General features: G+C 41.1%; 1 protein-coding gene and 1 long non-coding RNA gene across 3 annotated transcripts in view; one reads left to right on the top strand and one right to left on the bottom strand.

Moving 5' to 3' along the window:
* Positions 1-1775: 1775 nt before the first annotated feature.
* Positions 1776-3137, bottom strand: LOC127912818 (uncharacterized). The gene is made up of 2 exons (XR_008083497.1): positions 2428-3137; positions 1776-2342 (listed from the first exon to the last, which is right to left on the bottom strand). It is a non-coding gene; the product is annotated as an uncharacterized LOC127912818 (long non-coding RNA).
* Positions 3138-4925: 1788 nt separating this feature from the next.
* The window catches only part of LOC118361477 (anion exchange protein 2-like), a 118788-nt gene continuing 110425 nt past the window's right edge, over positions 4926-13288 (top strand). The window contains exon 1 of one of the 2 annotated variants that reach the window (XM_035741442.2): positions 4926-5748. The gene's annotated coding sequence lies outside the window, so the exon portion shown is untranslated. Of the gene's footprint in view, positions 5749-9445; positions 9466-13288 lie in introns of those variants that run through there. The other variant, XM_035741443.2, reaches the window with a different exon arrangement.

Below are 13288 nucleotides of genomic sequence, written 5' to 3'. Positions count from 1 at the left end.
AGATTCAACTGCCAACGCCCATCCCTACAAACTCTGGGGCCCGATAAGGAAGAGCATCTTTGGACAGCATTCTTTGCAATGTTTTGGCAGTGAATTCCTGGAATCACAAAAACCTTTCAGCCGCAGATATTATTATGTTGTGTTCCTCAACTGTTGAACAACACTCAGAATCTCCAGTTTGCAGAGCATCCTCTGCCATATCTTCAGCTACCCTCGCCCCTTCAACTATTTTACATGCCTCCGTGTAGAATACCTGCTGTTTTGCCCTGACCCTTTTTACCCTAGCTAGTGTATACTAGGCCCTGTTGTTGACGACGTTCTGGCCTACCGCCACCTACTGCTGTGTATCAGCCTACTATTCTGGATTATGAATTCAGACACACCAACAATCTTCAACTTCAATTAGCCCCCCTTAACACCATTCCAGTTATCACTCCTTTCAACTGCTCCCTGCTCCGGTCGTGGTGCGGAGTGCATGCTCCCTTTGGACCGAAGAAACACAAAAATCCACACGATTCCACTTCGAGTCACTTTCACCGACCCAACATTCCCCAACCTCTTCTTTACCCAACCTGACACCACATATGGATAAGCCAGAATGCAAGAATCCATTCTCTCCAAAAATCACACTCCCACAGGACAAAAAACATCTTTATCACCATCGGGACGAGGCTCAAACTCTGCGGTCTTCACCACACCTGCCACCGCAATTCATTCATCCTCACACTTATCATGTTCAATTTCCTTCTGCAGCACTCCATATTTACTCTTTTTTTATGCCCACTTTCTTCCATTTATTTCCTGTCTACGTTCTTACTGACCTCAATAGGTTCCCCTGACTCCATTTCCAAGTCTGGAAACCATTCGGGCATACTCGCTATCTTGTGCTAAACCTGTTGTTGACTTGCCGGTCAAGGAAAGATTAGTAACCGGAAAACGGCTATGTTATAGAACATGATATGAACCTATCGAAACTGCTGATAGCCGTGGGAAACACTCCCAAATATCAATCAACCCTAAACCACCAGTGTTATTATACTGTAACTGTAGCAATGTAAGAAGACAAGACAGTCAGAAAATGATAATTTACAATAAACAGCAGCTTGCTCATCATTCTTAAAAAAAGAATGTGTCACTTTTATTCTCCTGTTACCATAGTTTTTGCAAAGCACAGCGCTGACTGAAAGAAAATATTATTAGTTAGTGCAGTGTCTCCTGTATGAATAACTGTTACTTGTCACAAAAATAACAGTGGACTTGATCTATGATGACATATACACTACTACAGACAATTCAACTCAAATCGCGAAATATAAGCCTCTGATGTCTTGGCTAATGTATTCATGATATATAATTATAAATATCCAGTTTTGTTTTGGGATGATCACATAATTCACGTTTAATGGGAGGAAAAAAGACACCAGTGGAAGAGCCATCACAAAAAATGATGTAAATGCAGGCTATATTTGGGTGATGAAATCTTTATCTTTCAGCCAGAAACAGATGCATCTCGATTAAGAAAGCTAAATCAAAATACTTACTATTTGACTCTGCTGGGGATCCTTCAAAATTTGGGAAAACATTAAATGCACTGACGCATAAAAATTCCTAAGCAAGTTCTTTCTCTCTGGCATCTGGCAAGGTTTGGAAGGCGGTCCATGTACTCCCCCTTCACAAAGGTGATGACCCTTGTGGCCTAAATAATTATTGCCCTATTTCTAAACTTTCTTGAGGAGCTATAATATTACACTCAACAAAAATATAAACGGAACATGTAACAATTTCAAAGATTTTACTGAGTTACAGTTCATATAAGGAAATCAGTCAATTAAAATAAATAAATTAGGTCATAATATGTTGATTTCACATGATAGGGAATACAGATATGCATCTGTTTGTCACAGGTTCCTTAAAAAAATGTATGGGCGTGGATCAGAAAACCAGTTAGTCTCTGGTGTGACCATCATTTCCCTCATCTCCTTCGCATAGAGTTGATCAGACTGTTGATTGTGGCCTGTGGAATGTTGTCCCACTCGTCAATGGCAGTGAGAAGTTGCTGGATATTGGCGGGAACTGGAACGCTGTCGTACACTTCGATCCAGACCATCCCAAACATGCCCAATGAGTGACGTCTGGTGAGTATGTAGGCATTGGAAAAACTGGGCTATTTTCAGCTTCCAGGAATTGTGCACATATCCTTGCAACATGGGACCATGCATTATCATGCTGAAACATGAGCTGATGGAGGTGGATGAATGGCCCAATAATGGGACTCAGGATCTCGTCACGGTATCTCTGTGTATTCAAATTGCCATCGATAAAACTGCAGTCAGGTCAAGATCCTGTTGAGGAAGACAAGCACACAGATGAGATTCCCTGAGAAGGTTTGACAGTTTTTGCAGAAATGATTTTGTTGTGCAAACCCACAGTTTCATCTGCTGTCCGGCTGGCTGGTCTCAGACGATCCCACAGGTGTCGAAGCCAGATGTTAATGTCCTGGGCTGGCGTGGGTACACATGGTCTGTGGTTGTGCGGCCGGTTGGACGTACTGACAAATTCTCTAAATCGACATTGGAGGCGGCTTATGGTAGAGATGAACATTACATTCTCTGGCAATAGCTCTGGTGGGCATTCCTGCAGTCAGCATGCCAAATGCATGCTCCCTCAAATCTTGACATCTGTGTCATTGTGTTGTGTGACAAAACTGCACATTTTAGACTGGCCTTTTATTGTCCCCAGCACAAGGTGCACCTGTGTAATTATCATGCTGTTCAATCACAGTTTCTTGATATGCCACACCTGTCAGGATTATCTAGGCAAATGAGAAATGCTCACTAACAGGAATGCAAACAAATTTGTGCACAGAATTGAGAGAAAAGCTTTTTGTGCGCCTGGAATATTTCTACGATGTTTTATTTCAGCTCATGATACATATTGGACCAACACCTTGTTGACCACATCCCACTTCTGACACCAATGTATTGAAACAGGCAGGGAGCAGGTCTCGAACCCTCGACCTTCTAGCCCGAAGTCCAGCACGCTATCGACTGTGCCACAAAAGCATGCTCAAGCGGCAGAGTCGATTTCCACGCTTATAAACCCAGGGTCGTTACAATATGTTGTGTCTATATTTTTGTTCAGTAAAAATAATATATAATAATATATGCCATTTAGCAGACGCTTTTATCCAAAGCGACTTACAGTCATGTGTGCATACATTCTACGTATGGGTGGTCCCGGGAATCGAACCCACTACCCTGGCGTTACAAGCACCATGCTCTACCAACTGAGCTACAGAAGGACCACAGTATATAATCCTTGATTCATTCTCAGCTAAGATCTTTATTTTCTTTGAAAGGTATTCTACATGTACATCAGTCGGGTTTTAGACAATGCTATAGTACTATCTCTGCTCCATCCCTATTTTTAAATGATGTGGTTGAATTAGGAGTGAGTGATCAATAGCATTGAAGGCCTTTGACAGGTCAATGAAGAGGGCATCTCAATGTTGCTTTTTATCCATACAATTAGAGTCTTTCCTCAATTGGCCCTAGACCAGGCTGCATGTAACTGGTTTAACAATGACTTTACAGATACAAATTTAGTTCTATCTACTGATGTTTGTTAAATCAGGTTTCCTGGATATTACGAATGGGGTCCCGCAGGGGTCGATTCTGGGTCCTGTACTCTTTACTGTTTACATTAACAATATTGACTTGCTTGTAAAAAATTGTACCCTGCACATGTATGCCAATGATACTGCTGTGTATGCTATTGCACCCATGATTGAGCAGGCTCTATCTGAACTACAGTCTGCCTTCATTGTATTACAGAAATACTTTTTTGACCTGAAATTAGTAAGGAATGCAGGTAAAACTAAGCATGTTGTTTTCTAGAGTGTATAAAAATAACTCTGATGATTTAAGCATATGTACTTGGATGGTGTCCATATTGATTGTGTCCCTGCTTACAAATATCTGGGCACATGGACAGATGAAAAGCGGTCTTTAAAAAATTGTATTTCTGAGTTAAGAAGCTGAGAATAAAAATGGGCTTCTTCTACAGAAATAGGTCATGCCTCTCGCTAACCTGCACGTGTCTCAGGGGGAGTCGGGATATGCAACTGGAGAAATATAAGCCCCCCCAAACATATTATTATTATTAGGATATTAGGGTAACTAGCCCCCCTGTAATTCACATTAAGACCTCAAGATTTCAAATTATTTTCCAAACACTTTCCCTGGCCGCCGCTGCTTGTGCTCAACAACAAAAAATGTACTCTGTCGTCACAACTTTGAGATATTTCAATAAAACGATTTTGTGGTACGTTTATCAAATTTTTGATAATTTTGAAAAAGTTGTAGATATATTCCAATGAAGTAAGATCTATAATTATGATTTTTTTTTTTAAATAGGAAAGCATTAACATAAGTAATCCACTTGTTTAAAGAGAAAAAATGCAGTAATTCTTGAGTAAAGTAGTAATATGTTGGGTGAGTGTGTTGGGGGAAATCCCCCCAGGGGCTAGTTACCCCTTTATGGTTATGAATGTGTTTCTTCCTCTCATTTAGACAATGACTAGCCCAGTTAGCGCTTGTTTATGCTAACTTTCTAGCTAGCAACTTCACCAGCAGTAAATGCTTGCCAGCTAGCTAGTTAGCGTAATAAACTCCTCGGAGTTTGAGCTAGCAACCTTACTACCAGATCGTCTGAGGTAAAATGCATTAAAAATACAACGTAACTTAATTGCAGTTGTAAATGTTACCACTAGTGACTGATAGCTTTAGTTAATGTTACTTTATAGCCGTTTAGCTATTTTACCAAGCACTTTGTCATTAAGCTAGATAGCTCGCTACGTTTTTAAGAGAGAGAGAGCATTTCAATTGGCATCTCTCCCCCTGTTTTCAGTCACAGGTGTGAGCAGTGCAGGAGGTGGGCTCATGAGTTGTGGTCCAATTTTACTGGGGATAGCTGTATTTGTGATGTATGATAGTTACCCCCTAGCACCCTACTATTAGGAGATTATTCAGTCCACGTTCCTATCGGTTTTAGCTACCACTGGTAGACGGAGACATATTTAGATGTATGCTTGTGGTATTGTTTTCGTAGCTCACTACGCTTTATGACAGTTATGGTACTCATCACTGCATTCTCTACCAGAAAGTTGGTTGGCTCTCTTTGATGTGACTTAGTTCGGTTGATACATTGCTATTTTTTCATTTATAAAAGGAAGTCATTTTACAAAAAAGTCCCACCGTACCTAACATCATTACTCAACTTTAGACAAATGACTTGCTATACACCCGGTCTCAGTGATGGCTAACTCTGGAAATTCCTTTGGTCTTTACGGAGTTAACTGAAAGCTGATTTGCCTTTCTTTCACCGTATTTGTGGAACAATTTTCTAAATGTGATTACATTTGATGTTTTGGTGCATCTAGGGCAATTCAGAAAGTTAGCCGATTGAGGAAATTATTACTGATGAACGTGTTTGCTTGCAGTTTATATTTATATTTTGATGCGTGTAATTTAGGTCTCATCTGTAAAAGAGAGCTCTGTCTCAGTTTGACTCCCTGATAAATATAGATAAAACTTAACTTTATGTGACGTCTGAACTCCAGTCCGCCTACACTAGTCGCTGCTGCTCAACTCCATTGTAAATCGTGGAGTTGTTTTAGTCGGCTTGTTAGTGCATCCATAGCTACCTCAGCACGTCCACACAAGGCAGCGGGAGGCGAGGCGGAGTTGGGTAAGTTTACTAAACTAAGCAGGAACTAGATAAATGACATGTACTGTTTGTAAATCTCTAAAAATGCCCTTGTTATGCTGAGAAAGTTTTTGTTAGCGCGTTATCTTCTAAAACACTCAGACACGTTGGGATTTGACAGGCAATGCTAGCTAGCAGCAAGCTACGCTGTCACTTGGCATGGTTGTAACGGAAACGTTTAGCTATCAATGCTAGCCAGATAATAATGGGGATGACTGAATGGTATTGTCGATAATGTTATCAATTTAAAACGTTGGTAAAATATACATTTCGGCACGTTATTGCAGACATTTAACTACAGACGTGAACTAGCTTTAGAGTAAAAAATAAATAATATATATGATAGTTAAAGCCATGTGACAGTCGACTTTTGGATTAGGGTGTAATTTGCGGACCGCAATTAGGGGCATTTTCTGATATAGGCGTTTCTTGATATCAAGTTACACCCATTGGTCCATGGCCGCTTTTTTTCAGTCGGGGACAACATACGTTGACAATTGTAACTAAGCTCAACCCTAACTCTTTTCTTAACTTGTCACGCTTATTCACCTAATTTGCCACGTAAACAAATCTGTGGCAAGAAACCATCAATCTCATAACACTGACACTGTCCAATGACGGTGGGCTTTTCCTAATATCAAGAACCACCCCGAATTGTGGTCTGCAATTACACCATATTTGGCTTTTGTGGAAAGTCACAGTGCATTTTCACATAACAACGATGGGGGCGATGAAACACCGGTGCCTCATTCATTTTCAATGGAGGGATTTGAAGTGGGCGGGGCGAGCACGGGCGACGGAGCGTGAACAGGGCGTGACCAAAGTTGGCGAAAGTTGAACTTGATGCAAATACTCTGCGATATTGCAATGTTATTGACCAGTCGAAGCTCACTATAGCTTCCAGCCGATACTGGATTGGCTGTTGATACCTAGCACACATAGACAGCTTGCGAGCACCCAATCTGAGGATGAAGCAACCATGGCTATACTAATTAGTGTTTTGTGGAAATCTCCTTAGAAGGAGAGTTATGTCGGAAACTCACTCAGCCAAATTTGTTATTAAGATTTTTCATTTGGTTACACGCATCCTATCAACTGTACATTTTAGGTGTACTGATAGCTAAACTTATCGAACAATCACCTTGATTTACTACCCTGATCAGCTTATTCTTGGCTATCTGGAGCTTCCCCTTCAGAAGCTAGTCATTTCAATGTTTCAATTATTTAAAAAAAAAAAAAAATCCCCTCCATGTTGGTCAGATTGATTGAATGCATGTATGTCTTTTTCAACTTTTGTGTGTGCTTGTTTTTAAAATGGTTGAATTAATAAACTAAACCAAACAAAAAAAACGGAACTATATTCAAATCGAAACTGAAGAAATTATCATGGAACTATATTTTATAGCCTTTTCACGAAGGCTAGACTGTCAGGGAGCTTATTTTGACTGCAAGGAAAAATAATGCGTTTTAAGTGCGGCCCTACGGCATGTGGCGTTTTGCGTGCGGCCCTACGGATTACATAGGAAGCCTCAGCCGTGATCTGCCCAGCGATGCCTCTACCAGACGAACTCAGCATTTTATGCACGCTTTGACAAAAATAATACAGTGGCGTGCATGAGGGTCCCCGCTGACACAGTGGACTGGGTGATCTCGCTCTCCGAGGCAGACGCGAGTATGGTCTTTAATCTGGTCAACACTCGTAAAGCCGTGGGGCCGGACCTTATTCCATGGTGCGTTCTCAGAGCATGTGTAGAACAGCCGCTTCTTGTCCCAGTCTGTAATCCCCACGTCTCAAGCTGACCACCATCATTCCTATTCCCAAGAACTCTAAAGGCGTCAGCATGCTTCAGTTCGGCTGGCGCCTCACCAAATTCAGGTATACTGAACGAGTGTGCTCGCATAATCCCTTTCTTGAACAAGAAAAAAAGCGTCTATAGTACTGTTTGTCCATTTTGAGACGCCGTAGCTAGTCTACGCTTCCTCAAAACAGTCAGAAATAATCTAAAATAACTCGAGGAATGGTTATGGCACACATCAACTCCATCATCCCAGACACCCGAGAACCATTATAATTTGCATACCGCTCCAAAAGATCCATAGATGACGCAATCTATTTTGCACTTGACACTTCCCTCACTCACCTAGATAAGAATACCTAATGTGAGAATGCTGTTCATTTCCTACAGCTCAGTGTTCAACACCATAGCCCCCTCTAAGCTTGTCACCAAGCTTTGGACCCTGGTCCTGAACACCTTCTGCAACTGGATCCTGGACTTCCTGAGGGGTGACCCCAGGTGGTGAGGGTAGGCAACATCTCCACCACCAGGGCATACATTTTTACTTTTTGGTCCACCAGCCACTGTGGCAAGTAGATTATTATTTTTTTTTTTAACTAGCCAAAAAAACATATTCTTTCTGCAAAAATTATACCAACAAAAAAAAAATGTATTCTATATAATGTTTCTAAAACAATGAAAGTATTACTAGTAAGTAGTATATTGTTTAATGATTTGATTTTGTGACCTGAGCCTGAACCAAAATATGACAGATGAGGAAAAAAGGTTAACGTGGCAATGCGACTCGACAGGTTTATGCCTTTTCAGATTGATTCTGTCTAGTAGACACGTTGTCTTCTCTTCCCTAGCAGTTGTAACTCAAACATGGAAAGACAACCTAGCTTGTAAGCAAAATCATGTACAGTACCGTTCAAAAGTTTGGGGTCACTTAGAAATGTCCTTGTTTTTGGAAGAAAAATCACTTTTTTTGTCCATTGAAATAATAACATCAAATTGATCAGAAATACAGTGTAGACATTGTTAATGTTGTAAATGACTATTGTAGCTGGAAAGATAAAAAATAAAAATAAATGTTTATATATATATATATATATATATATATATATATATATATATATATATATGAATGAATGTACACCGTGTAAATAAAGGCCCATTATCAGCAACCATCACTCCTGTGTTCTAATGGCATGTTGTTAGCTAACCCAAATGTATCATTTTAAAAGGCTACTTGATCATTAGAAAACCCTTTTGCAATTGTAAGCACAGCTGAAAACTGTTGTCCTGATTAAAGAAGCAATAAAACTGTCCTTTAGACAAGTTGAGTATCTGGAGCATCAACATTTGTGGGTTCGATTACAGGCTCAAAATGGCCAGAAACAAAGAACTTTCTTCTTAAACTCGTCAGCCTATTCTTGTTCTGAGAAATGAAGGCTATTCCATGCGAGAAATTGCCAAGAAACTGAAGATATTGTACAACACTGAATACTACTCCCTTCACAGAACAGTGCAAACTGTCTCTAACCATAATAGAAAGAGGAGTGGGAGGCCTCTGAGCAAGATGACAAGTACATTAGTGTGTAGTTTGAGAAACAGACGCCTCACAAGTCCTCAACTGTCAGCTTCATCAAATAGTACCTGCAAAACACCAGTCTCAACGTCAACAGTGAAGAGGCGACTCCGGGATGCTGGCCTAGGTAGAATTGCAAAGAAAAATCCATATCTCAGACTGGCCAATAAGAAGAAAAGATTAAGACTGTCAAAAGAACACACACTGGACAGAGCGACTTCGCTTTGTGTGTGACAAAGGTTAGGGAATATCTAATCATTGGAAGATGGAATTTAAATTACGGAATTAAAAGTTAAAGGAGAAGGATAGGCTACAACAACCAAGAGACAACAGGTAGGCTGCTACTTAATATTCTGAATGGAGTTTTTTTTAGTTGTAACTGTAGGATTAAAAAGTGCATGCACTGCGCCTCAATTAGCCTAGCTAGCCAGCGTTAGCTAGTGTATCTAGCTTCTCCTGGTTTGATGCAGTCAAGACAGGTAATATGTAATTATATTTGGTGAAAGATAACCTAGCTATGGCAGCTATTAGTCTACAATAGTGCGAGTCGGCTTGGTTGGTTGCTGTCTCTTTCTCCTTCCTCCCCTTGTCACTCACTCACAGTATGGCTGCTCCTCGCCTGCTAGATGGGCACCTCTCTCCCTCCTGTCACGCTTTATCAGCTCCGGTTAATAAAGTAACTTAAATGACTGCTGCTTTCCTCATTCAGATCGGACTGGGTCTGGATCCAGGGAGGTCTATATGGAACAGGTCTATTTCTCAGTTCGGAACGGGTCTTTTTAATTTATTTGATTCATTCATTCATTCATCTCTCGTCTGTCTGGGTGGGAAAGCCCCATGTCCATTTTTTGGAACTGGTCCAACCTTTTGGACTCATGAAGACTGTAGGAGATATTTGTGCTCTGGTGAGCATCACCACACACTGAGGTTTTATTGCTTGGGATGTCTCTGGCCCCAGTGTAGCTGGGAAAGGAGAGGGTCATTAGGCAAACCCGGGTACCGCAGGTTGTCCTGTGGGGTTGGAACTCTGGGAGGTCTGAATCTGTGCCTTTAATTAATCACCTTTGGAAGGTGGGGCATGGTGTTAATGGGAACTAAGGAGACATCCTTCCTGCCATTAGCCTTTAGAATCTGGGGTGTGTAGTTTTGCTGCAAGAGTAATTTCTGAGTCATTATGGCAGTATGAGGCAATAACTGGTTTACAACAGAATGGACATGTTTCCACATAAATGAAAGAGCACGCCTCGTACCCTTGACCACACACAGCCTCTGATTGTTCGATGGGTTTACTTAGGGAACAGCAGTTATAGTCATAACTGTACAATATCCCATGTAGGTTTACATCTGTCATCCATAGCTGCTGACACACTCACAACATTACAGTCTCCTGATCAAATGGATTTGGCATAGAGTAAGAGCCCTTTCTGAAAGCATTCCTATTAGCCCACAATATGTTGTCTTATATCAAATAACATTTCCTTTGAAAGACCCTGCCCTGCTAGTACACCAAGACAGTCGATCTACCGGCACACACACATCCATCCATAAACATGTCATAGTGGGGGCCCAATGTTGAATTCATTTAATCATGAGATATGGTTCTAGGCATGTACAGTCAAGTCAAATTATTGGCACCCTTGATAAAGATGAGCAAAAAATACTGTATAAAATAAAATCTATTTTAATCTATTTTAATCTATTTTATGCTCCTAATTAAAAAAAAAAAAATATTATTCCAATCTAATTGCTCAGAGAAAGATTGAGATAATAAATAAATACAAATGATTTACACAAGGTCAATTATTGCCACCCCTGTTTTCAATACTTCAACGCCCTCCCCTTGCGAGGTTCTTTTCTGCACATATCCTTCTTTCATCACCAAACCCACCACTGGTATATGGCCAAAGAGATATATTTTCATGTCATCTGACCATGTCACCTATTCCAATCCATGTGCCAATGCTGTTTAGCAAACTCCAGGTGGTGCTATGGTCAGAAAAGTATGGTGCTGGATCTTTGATGTTATGGGGTTATTTTGCTTCCACTGGTCCTTGGGCACTTGTTGTAATAGGTTTTTTTTTATGTATTTTTTTTATTGAAATGTACATTTTCTCCCATATTAAGAGATACAGTAACAAAGAAAAAAAATGTTTTTGTTATTTTACGAACATAGACAGACATTAAACACAAAAGCTCAGTTTAAATATAGGAATTAGGTCCAACACATAGAACGTACTCAGTCAGTTCTTTGGAAATAGTAGGGAGCTCAATCTTAGAAAAGAAGTCCTCCGTTAATTTGGGTGCGTCATTTGTCATGTCTGAGGCATACAGATTTGCATAAAATGTCCTAAATGACTCATTTAGCCATTTTCACATAAATGGTTGCCATCCGAATCAGTAATAGTAGCAATTGACTGAGAGTCTGCGCTCTCAAGCTAGGTATGCCAAATATTATCGCCATGTTCGTAAAGCTTTTGCCTGACAAATTTTATTTTCAGCGTCCTGTGTTAGGAGTCAAACGTTGGTCTCAGTACTGATATTTATTTTGATAGGGCATGCAGGAGTGGGAATTTAGTCCTTCTCTTTAGTTGCCAATTCACCCTCTAACGTTTATTGCTTTTCACGTTTTTTCCCGACTCTTAGTGGCTAAGTATGACATAATCAGACCCCTGGCATATGTTTTACAGAAGGAGCGAGGGGTTATCTGTTGATTGAGAGAAATCCTTAACTTTTTTTAAAGTTTAGTTTTATGTCCAGGATCACCTCCCCATGAACAGATATGACTGCTTCCTATATTAGCAGATAAAACCAACTGAAAACACGTCCTGGACATTAAAAAAAAGTAATATTTTCTAGTCTGACATCCTATGAGGTACAGAGAAAAATGTGAACTTTCTGTTTGAGGGATGAAAGGTACTCCAGACATCAGCATACCCCAGATGATCACAAATAGATTTAAGCAACCTAGCTTGAGGAGAGGGTGAAACTATGCTACAAGGAAACTTGTCAAATAAGGGTGTTCAACAAACAAGTAAAATCTACTTCAACCACTGCAGTGTCTGTGCTTTTAAAAAAGTCTAGAAATACCTTAGTGAGGAAATCAGGGTGGTGAAAATGTCCTGCCCATGTAAAGTGCTTTTTAATTATAACAAAACAGCCACATTTTATCTTTCAAACAATTCAACACCTTAAGTGGGTGTTTTTTTTCTCAAGAATTGCCACACCTTTACTTCTGGGTGTAAATAACAGTCTTACCAACCAATATGCAGACTGAATCCTACTGTAAAGACAGGGTGGTACCTTTCCCCATGGGTTGAACTCTCCTCATTCTCACTGAGCCTAAACAAACTATATACATTTACATTTACATTTGAGTCATTTAGCAGACGCTCTTATCCAGAGCGACTTACAAATTGGTGCATTCACCTTATGACATCCAGTGGAACAGCCACTTTACAATAGTGCATCTAAATCTTTTAAGGGGGGGGGGTGAGAAGGATTACTTTATCCTATCCTAGGTATTCCTTAAAGAGGTGGGGTTTCAGGTGTCTCCGGAAGGTGGTGATTGACTCCGCTGTCCTGGCGTCGTGAGGGAGTTTGTTCCACCATTGGGGGCCAGAGCAGCGAACAGTTTTGACTGGGCTGAGCGGGAACTGTACTTCCTCAGTGGTAGGGAGGCGAGCAGGCCAGAGGTGGATGAACGCAGTGCCCTTGTTTGGGTGTAGGGCCTGATCAGAGCCTGGAGGTACTGAGGTGCCGTTCCCCTCACAGCTCCGTAGGCAAGCACCATGGTCTTGTAGTGGATGCGAGCTTCAACTGGAAGCCAGTGGAGAGAGCGGAGGAGCGGGGTGACGTGAGAGAACTTGGGAAGGTTGAACACCAGACGGGCTGCGGCGTTCTGGATGAGTTGTAGGGGTTTAATGGCACATGCAGGGAGCCCAGCCAACAGCGAGTTGCAGTAATCCAGACGGGAGATGACAAGTGCCTGGATTAGGACCTGCGCCGCTTCCTGTGTGAGGCAGGGTCGTACTCTGCGGATGTTGTAGAGCATGAACCTACAGGAACGGGCCACCGCCTTGATGTTAGTTGAGAACGACAGGGTGTTGTCCAGGATCACGCCAAGGTTCTTAGCGCTCTGGGAGGAGGACACAATGGA

This window comes from Oncorhynchus keta, chromosome 28 (assembly GCF_023373465.1).
Source record: "Oncorhynchus keta strain PuntledgeMale-10-30-2019 chromosome 28, Oket_V2, whole genome shotgun sequence".
In the NCBI taxonomy this organism is placed as follows: Eukaryota; Metazoa; Chordata; class Actinopteri; order Salmoniformes; family Salmonidae; genus Oncorhynchus; species Oncorhynchus keta.
Note: the sequence above shows the minus strand (reverse complement) of the source record. Positions and strands in the feature narration are given on the sequence as shown.